This window comes from Lissotriton vulgaris, chromosome 7 (assembly GCF_964263255.1).
Source record: "Lissotriton vulgaris chromosome 7, aLisVul1.2, whole genome shotgun sequence".
Taxonomy (NCBI): Eukaryota; Metazoa; Chordata; class Amphibia; order Caudata; family Salamandridae; genus Lissotriton; species Lissotriton vulgaris.
The window spans coordinates 1,637,221,091-1,637,240,837 of NC_141695.1; positions in this window are offsets into that span (position 1 = coordinate 1,637,221,091).

A 19,747-nucleotide genomic window follows, 5' to 3' on the forward strand; every position below is an offset into this window, starting at 1 on the left:
TCTCACTCGATGTTACAGCACAATCCACACAGACGAGACACCTCATCCTCCTCCCCCTAGACTTAGAGCACCAAGAAAGTTCCGCGTGTTGCCTAGACGTGACATGAGATTCATTAATACCACGCCTTTCTAGGTCCAGCAGTCTGGTAGGGATATGCTTGCGAAACCAATGGCATCCTACCTTATGATAAAGTCATAACGTTTATGATTGGTTAAGTGTTATTGGAGTAGTGTGACTTTATTTCCTTATCACGTTTTACCTGCTGATACTGGTTAAAACTGGCTTTACATGCTCTCACAATGTTTGCAGAGTTTTAGTTCACATTTTTAGAAAAAATAGGTGCTCTGAATATTCAAATAAGGGGTTTCAGATATGTTCGCTATGTTAATACCACCTTTGGTATAGCGTCTAAGCTATGGCTGGTCTCTCTTTCCTTAAAACCTAATCAGGGATTTTGCCTCGCAATTTATATATATATATATATTTATTTTTTTTAGGGGAAACAAAATCGTATCAATTTTCTCCAGATATCACAGTTTGCCAGTTTCACTGACCAGTTAATTTAAACAGTAAAAGATTATTTTCCTGACATTACAATCTCGGACCCTTCCAAGTGTGCTGTGTGAATCATGATTTTTTTGCAGTCTGTGATCCAGGTCTCAGTTTCACTAAAGAACTGCTTCTGAGTGGAAACCAGGTCCGAGCGCATGCGTGCTAGAGCCGTAGAAGGTAAAATAGGGCCTAAACCCTTTTGTTAATCTACAGTTAATCTCGCTCTTGATCTCTGAATTACACATTCACCTGGACTTTCATCGTGGTGAGGTCAAACTTGGTGACTGTGAGGCCACTCGGGTGGCACCAGCATGTTCTACAAATGTTAAGTAGTAATAACAGTGGAGAAGGAGACGGGTAACTAGGGCACTTTGTGTGAAAAATGAGAGCCATGGTCGGTTTTGACGACGTATGTAAAAAGTTTGGAAATGAAGAGGTATTCTGCTTAACATCAAGTACACACTATTTAAAAAAAAAAAAACAAGAATTAAAAAAGATCTTGCTATGCTGTTTTGCAAATACGTGGGTACCTGTTGGTAACGTACTTTACCTTTCTCAGGTAGAATGAGTGAAGGAAAGTGATGAAATTTGGTGCACATATTTCTGGTATACCTAGTCACTGAATGATCAAGATGATTGGTGCACTTGCGTTAATATTACAGTTGTGCCTTATTGTGTGGAGGTTTTGTTTCATTTGCTTGATCCTTTTTTGGCTATCTGGTGAACGTTCCATCTGCAGCCTTATTTAGCAGGTTGAATTCCAAAAAGATAGGCCCACTGTTGCCAGTGCCCGATCCTAGCTTTATCGTTTACTATGGTTTGTGTACAGTTTAGAGTGATGAGGCGGGGAATGTGTTTGTGCCATGTGGAGAGATGTGAAGTAAGGTGGTTTTGTTTGCTCCTTCTGCCCTGGTATTATTGTCCATTGGAGAAACTATAATCCTGTGCAATTTAAATAGCTATTCTGTAGATTACTGACTGATTTAATTGTTTATCATGTCACGTGATAAGCGCCGGACTGATGAAGTCTTCCAGTGCATTTTTCTCCCCGTTTTGAAAATGACAATGCCATTTATTTAACGATGAAGCTATTGGCACTGTAAATGACAATGCCATTTATTTATGATTTAAAAAAAATGTCATGTGCAATGCCAATAGGTCTACCTTTAATAATGCCGAGACCATTGCATTGTAAATGCTTGTTGTATTGGACACTCGGACAGCCTACCCAGCAATTGATTGGAGTTTCCTGTCTGGATCTGCGGGAGAGGGGTGGACGTCATTTAGTGGTCTCCAGCTCAGCTCGTGTGCCCACAGCGATCCCTGGCACCATGCTTCTGAGCGGTGCCGGCTACAACGAAAAGATGTCTCTTTCACCTCCTGCCCCAGGGCATTGGAAGGCAGCAAGAAATACAACCAAGGGTAGGGGTCGAGGGAGAGGCAGTAGAGGGGAAAGACGATGAAGGGAAAATAAGGAAAGGAAGAGCAGGAATATGACACCACAGAGAGACGGGAAAGATCGAGAGACTGATGAGTGGGATTAAAGAGTACGTGGTGACAGGTGGGCGAAATATAGACAGATGAGACAGAAAGCGAGACAGGTTAGAAGGATAGGTGATAGACACACAACAGACAAGTGACTGAGAGACAGCTGAGAGTCAGAGAGGATGGAAGACCTGCTGTGAGAGAGTACCACAGTATGCGAGACGTCATGTAGACAAAGATGAGAAATAGCCAAGAGACAGAATGAGAGACAGGTGTGAGGAAAGTGATAGAGACAGCTGGTGATAGACAACCGTGAGGCAGAAAGAGGTATGTGAGACTTGTTAGAAAAATAGAGCATAGAGATGGAGGGGTAAAACAAGTAATAAAGTGGCAGCGGAGAGAGTGTTGGGAGGCAGGTGAAAGACAGTCTGTTAAAAAGAGAAAGGAGAGGCAGAGGGTGGGGAAGAAAGTTGTGAGGTGATAGAAACAATGAGAGAGACAACTCGGAGAGAAGGGAACACAGGCGTTAGAGAGGCAAAGACATGTTAGACTGTACTGTCTGTTCAGAGAGTGGGGAGGTGGGCAGGTGAAAAAGTGAGAGCTGAAAGAAGGGAGGCAGTTGAGAGAGGGGATAAAGTGCCAGCTGAATGGGAGAGAGCACGGTTATACAGTTTAGAGAGAGACGCAGATAGATAGGTTAGAAAAAGCACGCGAGTGGTGCACGCGCCACAGCGAGACATCTGGTTTGCATTATCGTGCATGCGTCTGGGCACGCTAATCCAAAACAGATGGTGCCTGTGCGGGTAACCGCAAGCAATAGGCCGTGGGCGGAGCAAAGGCGGGACATGCACCCACCTTTGCCCAATTGTGTGCTGTCTTTCTAGGAAAGACGCACGCAAACGCCAATAGCCTCTGACCAAAAACAAACCACATGCACAAGAGTGTGGTCAGATTTTGAAGCCCCCTTACAAACAGTCTTGCAGAGCAATGCATGCGTGCTGGCTCCGGCGAGACCTAAAAATGGCTGCAGTCTTCATCGGCTGTACATTCCAGGTAGCCCACCTTAGATGTGTGGCTAGCCTTCTGGGAGTATACACTTCCTCAATACCTAATTTTCTCACCTGCTAGGGTGCAAATGTACTTGGGGGAAGGGAGAAGACTGCTTCCTCCTATGGGAGGCAACCTGGGTGCATATCACAGGCGGTAAAGTCTTTGAAGCTCACCGCATTTATGTGCCACTTTACTAGCCATCCTGTCAGGTAGGGAGGAGTGACCTCCTGCCCGTCCAGGCCATTGTTTCTGACTCCTGGGAGAGTTCACACCTCCTGGCAGGGGGTCAGATTCTTGTGTTGACTGCAGCAGTTGCAGGCTGGCAGCCAGAGCACAGGAAAGACGGGGCAACCAGGTGGACAACCTCTAAGGTAGCTGTGTGCATGCCACATCGTCCTTGACATGCGATTCATTGGATGCCAAACATGACATCTTTTGGCAGTACCATAATGGAGCTGGCGACCTTGAGTTTGCCCGGGTGCCAGCCTTTGTTAGCCTATGGACCGCCTGTCACTTATAGTAGCCATTAATGGTAAAAGCCAATATAGGGACATATAAGCTTACAGTCACATGTCCACACCTTTAATATAATGCATCCTGCCTCCTGGGATCAGGAGGTCTTCCTTAGGAGTGACTGGCATATATTAAAAATAGTGCACTGACTCTGCCACACATGGTGAGGGCAAAGTCGAGGTCGAGCTGTTTGCACTGCTTCTACAGTCTGCAATAGAAGGCCTGCTGTTATAAATTTACTTGGTTCACATTAGGGTGGCACAAACAGTGCTTCATGCCCTGTTGACCCCTTTAACACCCATGCCCTGGGTACCACTGGTACCATATACTAGGGACTTATAAGGGAGTTAAAGTTCTTGCCGATTGGGGTTACCAATTTCCACATATCAGTTTTAGGGAGAGAGCACTCGCACTGGGACCTGGGAAGCAGAATCCAGTGCACTTTCAGAGTCATTACCACCAGCGCTGGAGCAAACCGTGGGGGTGACCATACATAAATGGCAATTTCCTACATGAACCCCGCCTCCCAGAGGCTCTGGTCTATATTCCAGTCAGAAGTCCATACCTTGTAGGGAAATGGACTACCTCAACAATTTGGGGTTCCCTCCTCTCATCTGAATCAGCCATCTGAGATGCCTGAGATGTGGTTGTTTTGAACCTTGAAGTGATTCCCAAACAAGAATGGTTGTAGCTTCTCCAGGCACCAAACCACAGCAACTGCTTGCCTCTCAAAGGTACTCTAGCGCTACTCTTTAGGAAGAAGTCACCTGTTGATATAGGCAACTGGTTGATCCTTGCCCTAGTCATTGGGTTGTGACTGTCCCAACCCCATGCTCAGAAGTGTATGTTAGAAAATGTAATCCTTTCCATAGTCTGGTGTCTTCAGGACAGGTGCTGAGCACATAGCCTCCTTCAGAGTGTCAAAGGCCTTTTGGCATTATTTGGTCCAGATAACCTTCTGATGCTGCTGTTTGGAGGTAAGTTCAGTGAGTGAGGCCACAATTGTCCCATACCCCTTCACAAACGTCCAGTCAAGCCAAGGAACGCCCTGACTTGGGTCTGGGTTTTGGGAGCCTCCCACTACAGAATGGTATGAATTTTGGGTTAGAGAGGTTGGACTTGGCCTCCACCTACAAGATTCTCAAGTACACAACAGAACTATGCCCTATCTGACACCTACTGGCCTTGATAGTTAGGCCTGCTTGATGCAGGACCTGTAAACCTTTCCTCAAGTGGACCAGGTGATCCTCCCAGGTGAAACTGAAGATAGCTAGATCATCTAGATATGCTGCACTAAAGTGTTTAGGCCTGAAAGAGCTTGATTCACCAACCTTCGGAAAGTGGAAGGTGCATATTTTATACCAAAAGACATCACCTTAAATTGAAATTGGCCTTCTGGAGTTGAAAATGCTGTCATCTCCTTTGCTCCCTTGGTGAGTCCAATCTTACAGTACCCTGTTGTTCAATCAAAAGCACTCAAGACTTTGGCTGCGCCCAGCTTGTGAATGAGCTTGTTTGCTCTTAGAATGGGGTATGCATCAGTTTTAGTGGCTGCATTTGAACCCCTATAATCCACACAGAAACTCATCTCTGTTTTTTTACCTCTGGTTTGAGGTTTGGGGACCACAACCACTGGGCTAGCCCAAGGAATGTCAGAGGGTTCAACCACCCCTAGCACTAGCATCTTGCCTACCTCAGCTTTGATGCATACTTTGACATGATCAGACAGTCTGTATATTTTGTTTTTGACGGAGGCTGTCACCAGTGTCCACATCATGGGTGCATCGTGTTGCCTGCCCAGTGGTCAAAGAGCTTAGCAAACTGGCCCAAGACTTGCCTAAGGTACAATTACGGTTGCACAATCGGAGAGTCTCATAAAACAACACTCTCTACTGAATCATCATCTGGGTTGTTAGACAGAAGGTCAGGGAGGGGTTCATTCTCCTCCTCCTGGCATCGATCAGTGACCATGAGCATGGTCAGGTCAGCTTGTCCTAGTGTGACCTTAAGCAATTTACATGCAGAACTCTATGAGGACTCCTGGGGTTGCTAAGTCTAACAAGTGGGTGACCTTTGGTCATACCTGTGCTTGATAAGCTCCAAATGTGTGTTTGCTCTCTTCATGTACTCAGCCATGTGTGAACGCAGGCCCAGTACGTAGTCCACTATGTCGTGCTTGGGCTCTTTGGGAGGTCTCGCCCATCCTTCCCTTACAAGACTCAATAGACCCTTTACAGGATGCCAAACAAAAGTTAAAAAGGACTGAATACAACTCCCTTTTGTGGCACCTCTCTGTAGGTAAACAAGAGGGAAGGTAACAGGACATCCCATCCCCTTCTGAGTTGTTCAGGGAGGCATATTATCATACCTTTTATGGTTTTGTTGAACCTTTCAACTAAATTATTTATCTGAGGGGGATAGGGGGTGGTTAACTTGTAACTCACTCCACATTCATCCCGCATAGCTTTTAGGTATGCAGACATGAAATGTGTCCCTCTATCAGAGACCATCTGTTTAGGAAAATCTACCATGGTGAAGATACCAATGAGGGCCTGTGCCAGTGCAGGGGTAGGGACAGTCCTGAAGGTAATTGTCTCTGGGTACCTAGTGGCATGGTCCTCTACCACTAGAATGATCTGTTTCCAGATGCCGTTTAAGGGTCAAAGTGACCAACAATGTCAATCTCTACCCTCTCAAAGGGAGTCCCAACCACTGGACTTGGAATTATGGGCACCTTTGATAGTCCCCCTGTCTTGCCATTGGCTTTACAGGTGACGAAATAGCGACATAACTCCTTCACTTTTTCATACATCTGAGGGCAATATAAATGGGCAACCAACCTGTCCCAGGTTTGGGTGATCCCAGATGTCCAGCTAGGAGGATGTCATGTGCTATGGTCGGAATAAAATCTCTGTAGACTTGGAGGACCACTAGTCTCCTGGCTGCTCCTGGTATAGGATCCCTGTCCTCAGTGTCTTGAAGCTGAGCACATAGCCTCCTTCAGAGTGTCAAAGGTCTTTTGGCATTCTGTGGTCAGATGGGTGCCACTGACATCTCCCTCTTCTTGCCTTGCAGTGCTGCCTAAGGCCTTCAGGAGTTGAGCATGTCTTTTACCCTTTGCATAGGTTCTCTCTTGTGGGTCCCCCTGCACTTAGGAGCTCTTCCAGAAGAGGCCGGACTCCTTCAGCAGCAGTTTCCTCCTCATGCAGCAGGGAATCTCCTTCAGGAGAGCTCTTCCCCGGTCCTCTGACATCTTTGAAGCTGCCTTAGCAGACTTCGTGCCCTTTCTGTTGCTTTGGTTGCCTTGGTTCATTATTTCAGGATCCAAGCTCCCATGACTTCCCTGATGTGCTGCTAGTGTTCCTGTGGTAACAAACTCACTTAGGGATACCCATCCTTTCTGCATGAACCTTCCTTTCAACGTCTGGCCAAGCAGAAGTCTCCAGATTTTTTCCAGACACTCCACTGGGATGGCAGGGAACACAGCCCCTTTCTTTAGGACAGCAACCCCTCCCCACTCTAAGTCTACCAGGGCCATTGGATGGAGCTTAGTTTTGTTGTCAGCATTGGTGACTTGATGACTAATACCAGGTACCATTTGGTCTGGGAAAACCAGTCTAGCAGCCACCACAGTGACATTGGCACCGGTATCCCTCAGAACCTCTACCTTGGTGCCATTAATTTGAGTCCTTTCTCTATGCTCCTCCAGGCTTGAAGGTATGACATCCAGGCCTTTAATATCCACCCCAAGGCAGGGAAACTAAAGTAGCCTCATTGTATCCTCTGGCCTCTTCAGGGTATACTTCCACGCCCACTCCTATACTAGCCAATCCCTTAGATTGCCCACCTCTGGGGGACTTTTTGGAATATGCTGTGTCTCCTATCTTATGTCCTGCCTGACAACTGTCATGGCATAACCCAGAAGCCTTTGCTGGGTCCCATTACTTACCCTGATACCCTCTGCCTTTAGTCTGGGAGACGTCTTGGGGCCCACCATCCTGAGAAGAATGTTTGGGGAATTTTTAGAACCCTTTCTTTTTACCCTTGTTGCTGCTCGCCTCCTTCCCCTGCTGGGAAGTCTGGGCACCCTTTTTTGCTCACTCCCACCATGGGTCTTTCTGGATACCCTGTTTCTTACTCACTTCCCCAGCATCTCTGGAAACAGACAACTTGGATTCCACCAAATACTGATTCAAATTCTCTGTGGTACAATTACTTAAAATGTCAATAAATACAATGGGTAATAGCAATCCCCAAAAAGGGATAAGACGCACCTCAAGATGAAAAACAAGTCAAATGGTTCACCAGTAATAGCGTCAATATTATCAAAACATGGGGTGCTGGGTTAACTAATAGCACCGACTACCCAACAGTGCTGTTGGCAGGTCGCAAAACCTGCACATCCAAATTGAAACATTATTAGTAATAGCATTCCCTCCTTAGGTCACATTTGGTTCTCTTCTAACAAAACCTATGATGTAGGAAAATATTATTCCACTGCTAACACAATTGTACAGTTATAAATGACAATGATGCTTCCAAGTAGCAGATAGGTTCTCAAGGATTCTCCACACTGGATGTTAATTGATCTTCTTTATTTGTATACAACAAGTTCCCAGCAATAGATAGAAGCCAACACGTGTTTCGTGCAAGCCCAGCGCTAGGCACGCCAGGAATGCAGCGCTGCAAACTGACGCACCAGGAGGCGCATAAAGCCAGCTCAGGGCTCAGCAGCATGGGACGCGCCCGTCAGCGACAGGAGGCGGCAGGGCCGGGCCCCCCTCTTTGGCCTGGACACCACAACCTTGCTACTCTGGTAAGACTTTGTAACTCGCCCATTTATTGTTGTCTGCAGACAAACATTGAACTTAACACTACGCGCTAACTCAGTATACCCCCTAGTCAGTCAGACGTTGAAACGCTGTTACAAGTTTGATTCACTTGCCCACCTGACAAGAGAAATGAACATGCTCTTTCCACATTTTACTTGACCCTTTTGTATGCGTACATCCTGAAGCTAAGCACATAGCACTCATTGTTTGAAACTTTATGTGACATTTGGGTTAGTCTTGCAATAGTTCTCTGTGCTTGGCAACTGGTTCAGGCGCAGTCACTATTTGGGGCATCAACTGGAAGGATTGTACCATTGGAACACTGTTTTCATCTAACATTTTGACTATACACGAATGTCATGACTTTAATATATGATTACTTCTGGGGGGTTTTGCTTTTATAATTTAGACAACCGCAAGTGTGTACCTTGGTAATAAAGGTTGACTGATAAGCAGCTCAATCGGAAGTAGAAACGACTGTGATCTTAGAGACTGCAGCGACAATGGGTAAGAGGAAGGCATTAGAGGCTGCAATGGGAAAGAAGAAGTTAGCATAACCTAGTAGGCCAATTAAGTCAGCAGCTGACAATTGCACCCTAGCAGCAATTGATGATCTAATAGAAGAGGTGAAAACAATCCTAGCAGGCGAGAGGGATTTAACATCTAATGGTACTAAAAATATATCTTCATATTATAACAAAAAGAGTAAGTCAAATACTGCCAGGCCTCCCATTAATCCCATTATAGTTCATCATGTCAACAGCGAGAATATTGCACACATTCCATCATCCTCCATGAAGCTGAGTCTGAACAAGATTGTCAGCCCTACCCCCAGCATGTCGGGGACTGTGGTGGCTGATCAAGTTAGTTCACCAAACTATGAGGTTCCATCAATACCCTGCTCCAACAGATACTCATCGCTAGAAACCCGGCATGAGGAAGATCAGGTAATACTAACCTGTGACGTTCCCCATACGAAAGCCAGTTGTAGGGAATTTAAGACCCAGACCGAGATCACAGACATTTACGCACTCATAGTAACCTTACACCAAAAATTAGACATCATACAAGACGAGATAAAAACCCTAAGGAAATAGTTGGACACCACTCACAACGACTCACACCTACCGCAAACAAAATACAGGGGAACAGTAAACCTATAATGGTGCAAGCCTCCTGTAACCAGACTACAGGAATAATGGATAGACGTCCACCTAGATCTCTCCTTGCCTTTGCCACAATGGAGGCTGTCTGTAACAAGAATTTTCCTGCTTGCAACAATCTCCGTCAATCCTCACCAGCCAAAAATTATAACTAACATATCAGCCTGGAGTTTCGGCCCAGAATGCCTCCGTTTTCGGGGCAAGGTGCACCCAACAACAATTCTTTTAAGATCAATAAACATAATGGGCTAAACAATAGAGGACAGGAAGGGCTGCGCCAGAAGTCCAGTTTAGATTGGGGGCATGGAGCTAGCCAATGCCAAAGGAAATCTTTGATTTCAAAGTATTTTATTTATAAAGAAGTGACAAAGAATAGAAGGAATAAAATACAATAAAAGTGATACAATTGAGTCAAGATAAACACACAATCAGAGGCTAAAATTGAGGTGTAAGCAAAGTAAATGCGTTCAAAAGTAAAAATAGCCTGTTATAAATAAAGGAACTAATTAGGTAAAGGCTACCATCAAAGCAATAAACAAAAGTATCACTATCAAATTTTTAGAAGCGGGGACAGGGGAGGAAATAGAATAAAAGAAAGAAGAAAGAAAGAGAGAGCGATAGAAAAGATGAAAAGGGATAGAGGACAGGAAAGAGAAAGAAGAAGAAGAAAAAAGAAGAAGGATTCCCACCGGACTAACCCAACACGAAAAAGCATAAGACACCAATTAGACAGACAAATTAAAAGGAAACTGAGCAACCAACCCTTTTTACGACAAATCCATATAATCATCCAAAGCTTTCCAAACCCCACTAGAGATAGATGGAGAGAGATGAGCTTGATCAACCGAAGTGTGAGCGCTGCGCAAAAAGGAGACCCAAGCCCACCATGTATGATAAGAAACCGAAGAAAAGGATTTCCACTCCATAAGTATGACTTTCACCGCAACAGTCAGAAGGAGATCCATCAACTGTAATTCCATTGGATCTAAGGGGAGAGGAGTATGGGCAGCCAATGGACCCAATAAAATTAAAGGAAAAGAGAGTTGGAACTCAATACCAAAGATAAGAGAGAGGTGTTTATGGATGAGGTTCCAAAAAGGCAGGGAACATTAAAAAAACATATGCTGAAAATCGCCCGCCAACAAACCACAACTCCAACATAAATTGTCATCTTTAAGATTGAGCGAATGTAGACGAACAGGCGTCCAATGAAGGAGATTGACAGAGAAAAATTTAGACTGCATTAAAGATGGGGCGATTTTATTGCGAAGAGAGAGTTTACCAATCAATTGCCAAGTATCTGAGGAAATATGATCCGTAACGTCATGATCAAAATGGTGTAACCATTTTTGTTGAGCAACCGTCTGTGCGGGTAGGGAGGCAGATGATAAAAATTTATAAATCTTGGAGGCTACGTGACCAGATTTAATCCAAAGATGAAAAAGAGAAATGGTAGAAGAGGTAGGATGAAGACGTACCTTAGCAAGGGCGACTTTAATTTTAAGAAAAGTATAAAAATCAAGGTTTGTTAAAGAATGCTTTTGAGCCAAGGTGGAAAAAGGTAATGACTCATCAGAAGCACCATAAAGATGTTTAACAAGAGAAATCCCTTTAGCTGCCCAATATGACATGAGGGTGGGAGTAATGTTGAGTTTAATTTTTGAATTCCGCCAAATAGACGACCACCTAGTTTTATGTAAAGGGATTGCCACTTTCTTATCTATTCTCCTGACCTCAGCAATTGTATCAAGAATTATAGAACGAGAAAACAGGATATGCAAAGTAGATGTGGTGCAAAAAGAGGCAGTAGGCAAAGGAGATGCTAAGTCCTGTTCTATTAGTAGCCAAGAAGGAACATGAAGAGATGGAGGAGAGAACCATAAAGCACCTTGAGAGGCCAAAAAGGCAGTTTGGTACTTTTCCCAATCAGGAAAATTGCAACCTTCCATATCACAAGGTCGTCGCAAGAATTTGTATGCAAGTCTAGCACGTTTGTCATTCCACAGAAATTTAGATGTCAGAACATCAATTTCACGAAAAAAGGAATCTGATAACTTAACCGGAAGCATGGATGAAACGAAATTAATAATGGGTGTGATCATCCTTTTAAGAGTCTGGAGGCGACCCCACCAGGAAATATGTTTCGGGAACCATGTATCCAAAAGACGACGCACTTTAATAAGAGTCTGGGATTCGTTATAGGCAGTAGTGGCATAAAGGGTAGAACAGAAATAAATACCTAAGTATTTCAGATGTGTAGACTGCCATTTAAAGCCCGCAGAACCCATATGAGAAGGGAAACAGTAGGCATTCAAAGGAAACATTTCCGTCTTATCTTTATTTAGAGTATAACCTGAAACCGTTGAGAAGAGGGAAATGGTATTTGAAATAGCAGGTATTGCCAAGGCGATATCATCTGAAAAAATAAGAACATCATCTGCGTAGGCAGCAGTTTTAATACAGTGAGGCCAAAATGAAAAACCTTTAATGTCTGGGTGTAACTCAATTAGTCTAAGAAGAGGATCAATAGATAGTAAAAATAAAAGCGGAGATAAAGGACAACCTTGTCTAGTGCCCTGACGAAGATTAAAAAATGACGACGTGGCACCATTAACTCTAATGTTAGCTCTAGGTTGAGAATATAAGGACATTACCATATTAATGAAGGAGTCGCCAAGGTTGTGTGCACATAAAACAGCACGAAGATACGGCCAAGAGACCTTGTCGAAAGCCTTTTCAGCGTCAAGGGCCAAGGCCGCGGCAGGAAGTTGAGACCGTTTAGCTGCACCAAGAATATGACAAAAAGTGCGTATATTGTCTCGAGCAAGACGACCTTTCACAAAACCGGTTTGAGAGGGGTTAACAAGATGAGGGATAAAGGATTCCAATCTTTTGGCCAGGATTTTGGCAAAAATCTTAGCTTCCATGTTGAGAAGAGAAATAGGACGGAAGTTTTTGGGATCCGAATGGTCTTTCCCTTCTTTTGGGATCACTACTATAGTAGCTTCAGCCGCAGTACCGGAAACAGACCCACCCTTAACAAAAGAATCAAAGACAGATTGCAATTTGGGAACAAGCGCAGGGAGAAAAGTTTTATAAAATAAAATAGGGTAACCATCAGGGCCCGGGGCCTTGCCAGATCGAGTAGCTTTAATTGCGGTAACAATTTCCTCAGGGGAGATTGGCCTATTTAAAAAAATGCGATCATCCTCAGAGACCGACTGAACCGGAACCGATTTCAAAAAATCCTGACACTGGTCAAAAGAGGATTGATTAGAAGGAGTATATAATTTATTATAAAAATCACGAAAAACTTCAAGGATTTCCCCAGTTTGGAATTTTTTAGATCCCGAGTGGTCAGTAATAGAAGAAATTTGCGAGGACTTAAAGGAGAAATCCTGGAATTTTAATGTAGCTGCAAGAATCTTCCCAGCTCGATTCTTTAACAGTAATTTTTTGAATTTCTGCGCTTGTACTCCAATATGGGCTCTTTTAGTAACAATAGTATTATATTTGTATTTTAGTTGTTTTATTAACTGTAAACAGGATGCATCCTTAGATTGCCGAAAGGTGGCTTCCAGAGTTTTAATTTCAGTTGATAAATCTGTAAGCTCCTTTTTAATATCAGAATTCCGTTTGGACATACATTTAATAACCTGACCACGGAAAGTGCATTTAAACGAATCCCAGAGGTCGATTGGGGAAGAGACAGAGCCTTCATTCTCATGGAAAAAAGTTTCTATAGCCTTAGAGAATTCATTAACCTGAGTAGCATCATGCAAAACTTCTGTATTCAATCTCCAGGAACGAGCACGTGATTTAGGTGCAAAGGATGATAGCGTAAAAGTAACCGCAGCGTGATCAGAAATCAAAATAGGATGTATAAGCGGAGAAGAGGAAGACGAAACAAGAGAAGAATGAACAAGGAGATAATCAATACGAGAAAAGGAAGAATGAGGTGAAGAAAAGAAAGAAAAGTCACTACCAGTGGGATTGTGAAGACGCCATATATCTTGAAGCTGAGTGAAGGAACACATGTTAAGCATTTGTTTGTGGGATTTAGGAGGGCGAAACTGAAACGCTGAATTCCTATCTAAAATATGGTCCATCGGTAAATTAAAATCTCCGCCAACAATAAAATTTCCAGAATGCGGGGTGTCATTTAATTTTTTGGTAATCGATTTCCAAAAGGTCGGATCATCAATGTTAGGAGCATAGATATTCATCACATAAAGATCATTATGTCCATCCGACACTTTAGTTAACAACCAACGACCCTCAGAATCATGATCAGAAAAAATTATAGATAAACCAGAATTCTTTGAAATTAATGGTTCGACCCCATTTCGTTTGCCAGAGGCATCAGAGCAGCAAACATCCGAAACCCATTCCTTCTTCAAAAACAACGCCTCTCTGGTAGAGACCTTGGTCTCTTGAAAAAGGACCAAGTCCGAAGAAAGAGATTTACAATAATCTAAGATTTTTGACCTCTTCACCGGATGATTTAAACGGTTAACATTAAGGGATAATACATTCAAACACGGCATGGAAATACATAAAAAAGAAAAAAGACGCCATGGATGACAGAGAAACAACCAACCTCACAGAGACAAGGAACCAACCAGCAAACATAAGGAACGAAAAGGGAGTATCCACGTGGGTAATCCGAAATAGAAAAAAAGACAGAAAAGAAGAAAGGAGAAAAAAGAGAAGAGAGAGAAGAACCAGTAGGGGAGGCCTAAAAAAGACCAAATTCATACTAGGGAGAACGTGGAAAGGCGAGCAAGGGACCCGTACAAGGAGGAAAATAAATTGATATCAATAGCCCCAATAATATATCCAGCTGATGGCATTAAAATAGGAAATGGGAACAATCAAACTAGCAACAAATATCAGCCTAATATTATAAATAAGCACAATGTAACCAATACATTTGTACATCACACTAAGTTAATACTCCAATATCAAGAGTTATACCTATACTATGTAATAATATCAGACAATCTGATAAGGAAACAAAACAATGTGGTAAAGCATGAAAAATAGATAAATACATGAAGATAATTATGTATATCCTAAAAATAAATATTCAATTAATGAGTAATCCATAACTGCATAAAGTTAACAATATGTAATTGAAATTGAAAATGCAGGAACATATAGACATATAAGAAAAGAAAGGAAGAAAATAGGAGAATAGAAACGAAGAAGAAAGGAAGGAAATGACACATATCAGAAAAAGAAAGGTAATTATTAGTAATAGACAAGAATCAAGGAAAGAAAAACTGACCTGAAATGAATATTGACATGGAATATAGACTACAAGGGCTGAAGACAAGATAATGAAACTGAAAGAATGACCGACTAAAAAACCAGCAAAAGAGATATGTCAGAAAGAGTACAAAGAGGAGACAATGAAATAGATAAATAGAGTAAACAACATGACTCTGAAAGAAAAAGAGAATATAGAAAGGAGATATGGTAAGGAGAGGAGTGAAATAGAAGATCGAGAAACCTATAGAAAAATAAATAGCAACAATAGTGGAAAGAGAAACAGATAAGAAATCTAAAAAGGAGAAATCCAAGGAAGAGGGATGCAAAGAGAAGACAGTGCGGACACAAGGAGAACGGAAAAACTCCAGTAACGGAGTTGGATATTAATACCGAAATATAAGATCAACAGGAGAGAGATGAGAAAACCTAGGCATACAGAAAACCACCATCAAGGAGACACAAGGAGACTGTTCAAGTGCCCGAGGCACCAGGATCCTGCGATGTCGCTCTTTGAATCTCCATCTCTATTTCCAGCTGGTTGTCCAGGAATGTAGCTAAGTCAGCCGGCTCATCGAAAATTCTGGAACGTCCTTTGTAAGTAATGCGGAACTTCGACGGACCAGAAAACGAAAAGGGAATGTTCATCTCAGAAAGACGTTTCCAAAGATTAAGGAAGCCCTTTCTCCTTATGACCGTATCTCTGGCAAAGTCCTGAGAAATTGAGATTCGATGTCCTTCCCAGACGACATGTTTAGCCTTCCGCATATGAGAAAGAATCTGTTCTGTATGTTGATGTCGCAGTGGCTTAAAAATTATTGCTCTTGGCTGGGTTGCCGATTTAGATCGAAACGTTGGAACACGATGTGCTCTTTCTATCTCAAATTCTCTCTGGAATGAGATTTGTAAGGTGTCAGGAAGCCAATGATATAAGAACTCAATCATAGACGAAGATGATTTCTCTGCATCTTCCGGCAGACCAAAAATGCGTAGGTTAGATCTACGATTACGGTCCTCCTGCTCAGTGAGATCTCTTCGCAATGCCGCCATTGAGCGCTCCAAGTGGCTGAGGGACCTGGATTGTTTCTGCATACCATCCTCTGCACAACTGATACGTGACTCCGTAGCCGATACACGAAGAGAGAGGGCTTTGAAGTCATTTCTAATAGCAGACACCTCCACTTGCAGTAAATCTGTATTAGTTTTTGTTGACTGCGCAATATCATGCACTTCATTAAGGCGCGTTAATATTGTGTCCAGAGTGGAGTTAGTGTCTGACTGAGAAGACTCAGGCGTAGGGGACAATGACTTAAGTCTCTTAAGCGAAGTGCCAACATCTTTTGAGTCTTTGTTATTCGAGGAACGGCCCATATTTGCAGCCATGAAGGAGCAGACTTCAAGAAAAAATACACAGCCACTTGGTGAAAAGAGGAGAACAAAAACTGCGTAGTCTGCACCCAAAAAGAGAAATACAGCACACTGAGCGTAATGGGCGCCAATTAAATAATAGCGGCGGACTTATTTGCAGGGCAGGCACCAAATTAATGATAGAGCCTCAAATACAGCAGGAGGTCACAACAAAGACATCGTGAGAAAAAGAGCAACACCAGTAATAGACAGCTGCACTGAGAAAAACAGAGCTTGGGCAACTTAATATCCAGCCAAGCAGCAAAAAAATAGCAGAAAAAAGAAAGAAATGTTACCAACTTCAGGCATCGTAGAAGAAATGACCTGGACAGCCACCACAGCCGGCAATAATGTATCCAAGGCGGCACTCCTGAAGAGAAATGCCAGGTGCGTCAGAAGCGGGAAAATGGCGGCCGCCCGTGAGGGAATCGAGCGTCACAGGAGCCTGACAGAGAAGACATTCAGCTGGTGGCAGAATTCTCCAAAAATGCCGTCAAACAACTCCCTGCATATTCCGGCGCAGAAGAATGCCGTTTCTGCACGAAGGGGCAGTCAGGAAGCGGAGGAAATAATCCGACGGGACACTCTCACCTCGGAGCTCAAGCGCGACACGCCATGCTTCAGCGGCGCGCAAGCCACGCCCCCATGCCAAAGGAAATCTTACTCATCATCGCAACTCACAACCAGTCTTAGGGAAAATGCGTACAATATTTGGGCTGGGTATGCTCAGACGTGAGTCCCAGGCTCTCCACATCACTGGAGTCAAGCTATCCAGGCTGAAGAAGGCTGATAGCCAGAAACCGGTCCTTGGATGCTTGATTCCGGTCTAGGAAAGACACGGCTTGGTAGTTCGGGCTGGACTGTTCCCATGAGGCACAGGGTCAAGGCTGATTTGCATATAGCCAGTGTCTGACCTAGGGTGGTGTGGAGTGCAAAAAAACGATGGATTTAGGCCCAGATCTTTGTACTGGGGTGAATGTAAGACATTGTTCTGCATTCTGTCCATCAACTGTGTTTTTTGCAATTTACAATATTTTCCTCACAAATGTCCCAAGCTTAAAAAACGAATCCACGCCAATGCCGCTCTATAATTAGAACCAACATCTTAAAAGCAGAACGTCTTAGGCAAGAATCAGGGAACCTGGAGAACATAAAATTAACTTTTCGCACCAAAATTATGGTAGACAATTTAATAACTATGAACCTAAGAACACATTCACTCTTCAACTCAAAAATCAGCTTTAGATTACCAAAAACATCAGCAGAGGAGAAAAATAGTCCATTGAAAACACCGGAAGGGACACAGAGTTTAGAATCAGTTGATTGACTATACGTATGGCCTAGAGGGACTCCTCCCAAGGGCAGCTCACACAGCGATATAAACTTGAGGTCCCACAGTCCAGAGCAAGATCCCCTTGTTTTATATGATGCAGTTTTGCGCAGGGAGCATCTACAAGATCTTCTGCCATTGACAACAATAGACAGAGTTCCCTAAGTAGAACTCCTGATAGGTCACCCCCTGATTCAGCTCCAAAAACTCTAAAGATGCTGCCTTGGAACATAGCTGGGCTACACCATAAACTTTCTGATCCCGATTGGCAGGCCAATTGACCTGTGACTATTTCAGGAGACATGGGAGATTGAGCCTTTACACAAATTAGGCTACAGCACCTTTCATATAGGGGCCATTCCATCGAAGAGAGGAAGACCGTCGGGTGGGTTGATCATCTGGGTAAAAATTACTTTAAACACTACCATAGAGATAGTGAACTCTGGTTCCAAGGATATATTAGGAATACATTTAAGACCTAAGAAGGGATCACTGACACACCTATTTAACATATACCTAAGACCAAGGGGTTGTACAAAGGAAGCACTGGGCATCCGTCAAATTGAGGAAGTGCTTGACAGCATTGAGCCATATGGAGCGGTCCTTGTTGGCGGCAATTTTATTTGCTGCTACGAACCGATATCTGCAATGGACACGATCTTCCATAAGGAAGATGTGGCCAGGGGAATTCCTTTACTTGTAACAAACAAAAAGGTGGTATGCTGTACATCCGCAACTCAAATATTGCACTTTACCATTGAAAGAGGCTAAGGGCATGTAATGGGCGGTTCCCTTCCAATATTGAGTGCTCAAACACTTTTACTAGAGAAATGCCACCTCTCGTATTGATTATATGATGGTAAGCATAGCAAATTGGAACCATATCCAAGATTTTAGGGTTGACAACAGATGTGAAAGTGATCATTTCCCATTATGTTTAGATCTATAGAGGAGCTGGTTTGCTAAACACTCATTGAACCCAAAAAACTGGAGCGAAGAGATTTGGCTTCCATCAGTAAGCAATAACCGGAGATCTGTCAAATGGCCAACAATATTAGATCAGGTCGAGCCCCTCACTAACATATATAACAATTTCTGCGTGCTACTAACGGGCTACGCAGAGTCACACCCGGGGACCGTACAGTTCACCCGAATTCATCAAAAAATGTCTAGATCATAAAAACACAGTTAACCAAAACCCAGAGGAGTACCGATAAACCAAGATCGTGACCAGAATCCTCGAATCCATGGTTTAGTAAGGAATGTGCTAACGCCAAACACAGACTCTTTGCGGCTTTAAAATCTAAAAATGTAACCCAGATCAGATTTGAAAGATCTAACTATAAAAAAGTAAGAATGAACGTCCTAAGGGACTGGGAGGATGCCAGCTGGAGTGATCTCATTGTAGCCGCAAAAACCTGGGACCAATCCGAATTTTGGAATTAGCATAGGGGAACAAAGCGAGTAAGGTGACCACTGATCATTTTTGGATCCTAGCACATGGTGACGACATCTTTCCACGCTGTATGCTGCACCAGATGTATTAGCCCCAGACCAGGGAGTCCTCACAGCTGCCCTTGCCAGAAGTACACACTATACATCTTGAATTCAGTTTGGAGGACACTAAGATAGCAATAGATAGCTTAAAGTCAGCAAAGGCACCTGGCCCAAATACATTTCCCGGGACCTTTTAAAACATGTCCCAGATGTTTAGGCTCTATATATGAATCAATTGTGCAATGCAATAGCTAGGGGAGAGCCCATTCCAGAAACCTGGAAGGGGGCTGAGATTGTCCCTATTCACAACAAGCATTGGCATAGCCAATATGTCTTGCCTTTGGGGCCTTATAAGTGTTTAACCTTGTAACAGTTGATGTTGTTGCACCAAGGATATTGTGCTGCATAACTAAATACTTATAAAGTCCTAAAAGCGCAACCAATTGGCTATGCCAATGCTTGTTTTTAATATTGGTACGTGCTGGCAGCTTCAGTGTAATAAAGCTTTGCATAAACCATGACAAAACAAAGCAAGCATTGACAATGCCAAAAGGCTAGCAACCAATGCAAGACCTAATGGCTTTGCAAGGGGTTGTTCATTCTTTCCTCTTTTGCTTCACAATGACACTATGTAGTTATTTACATA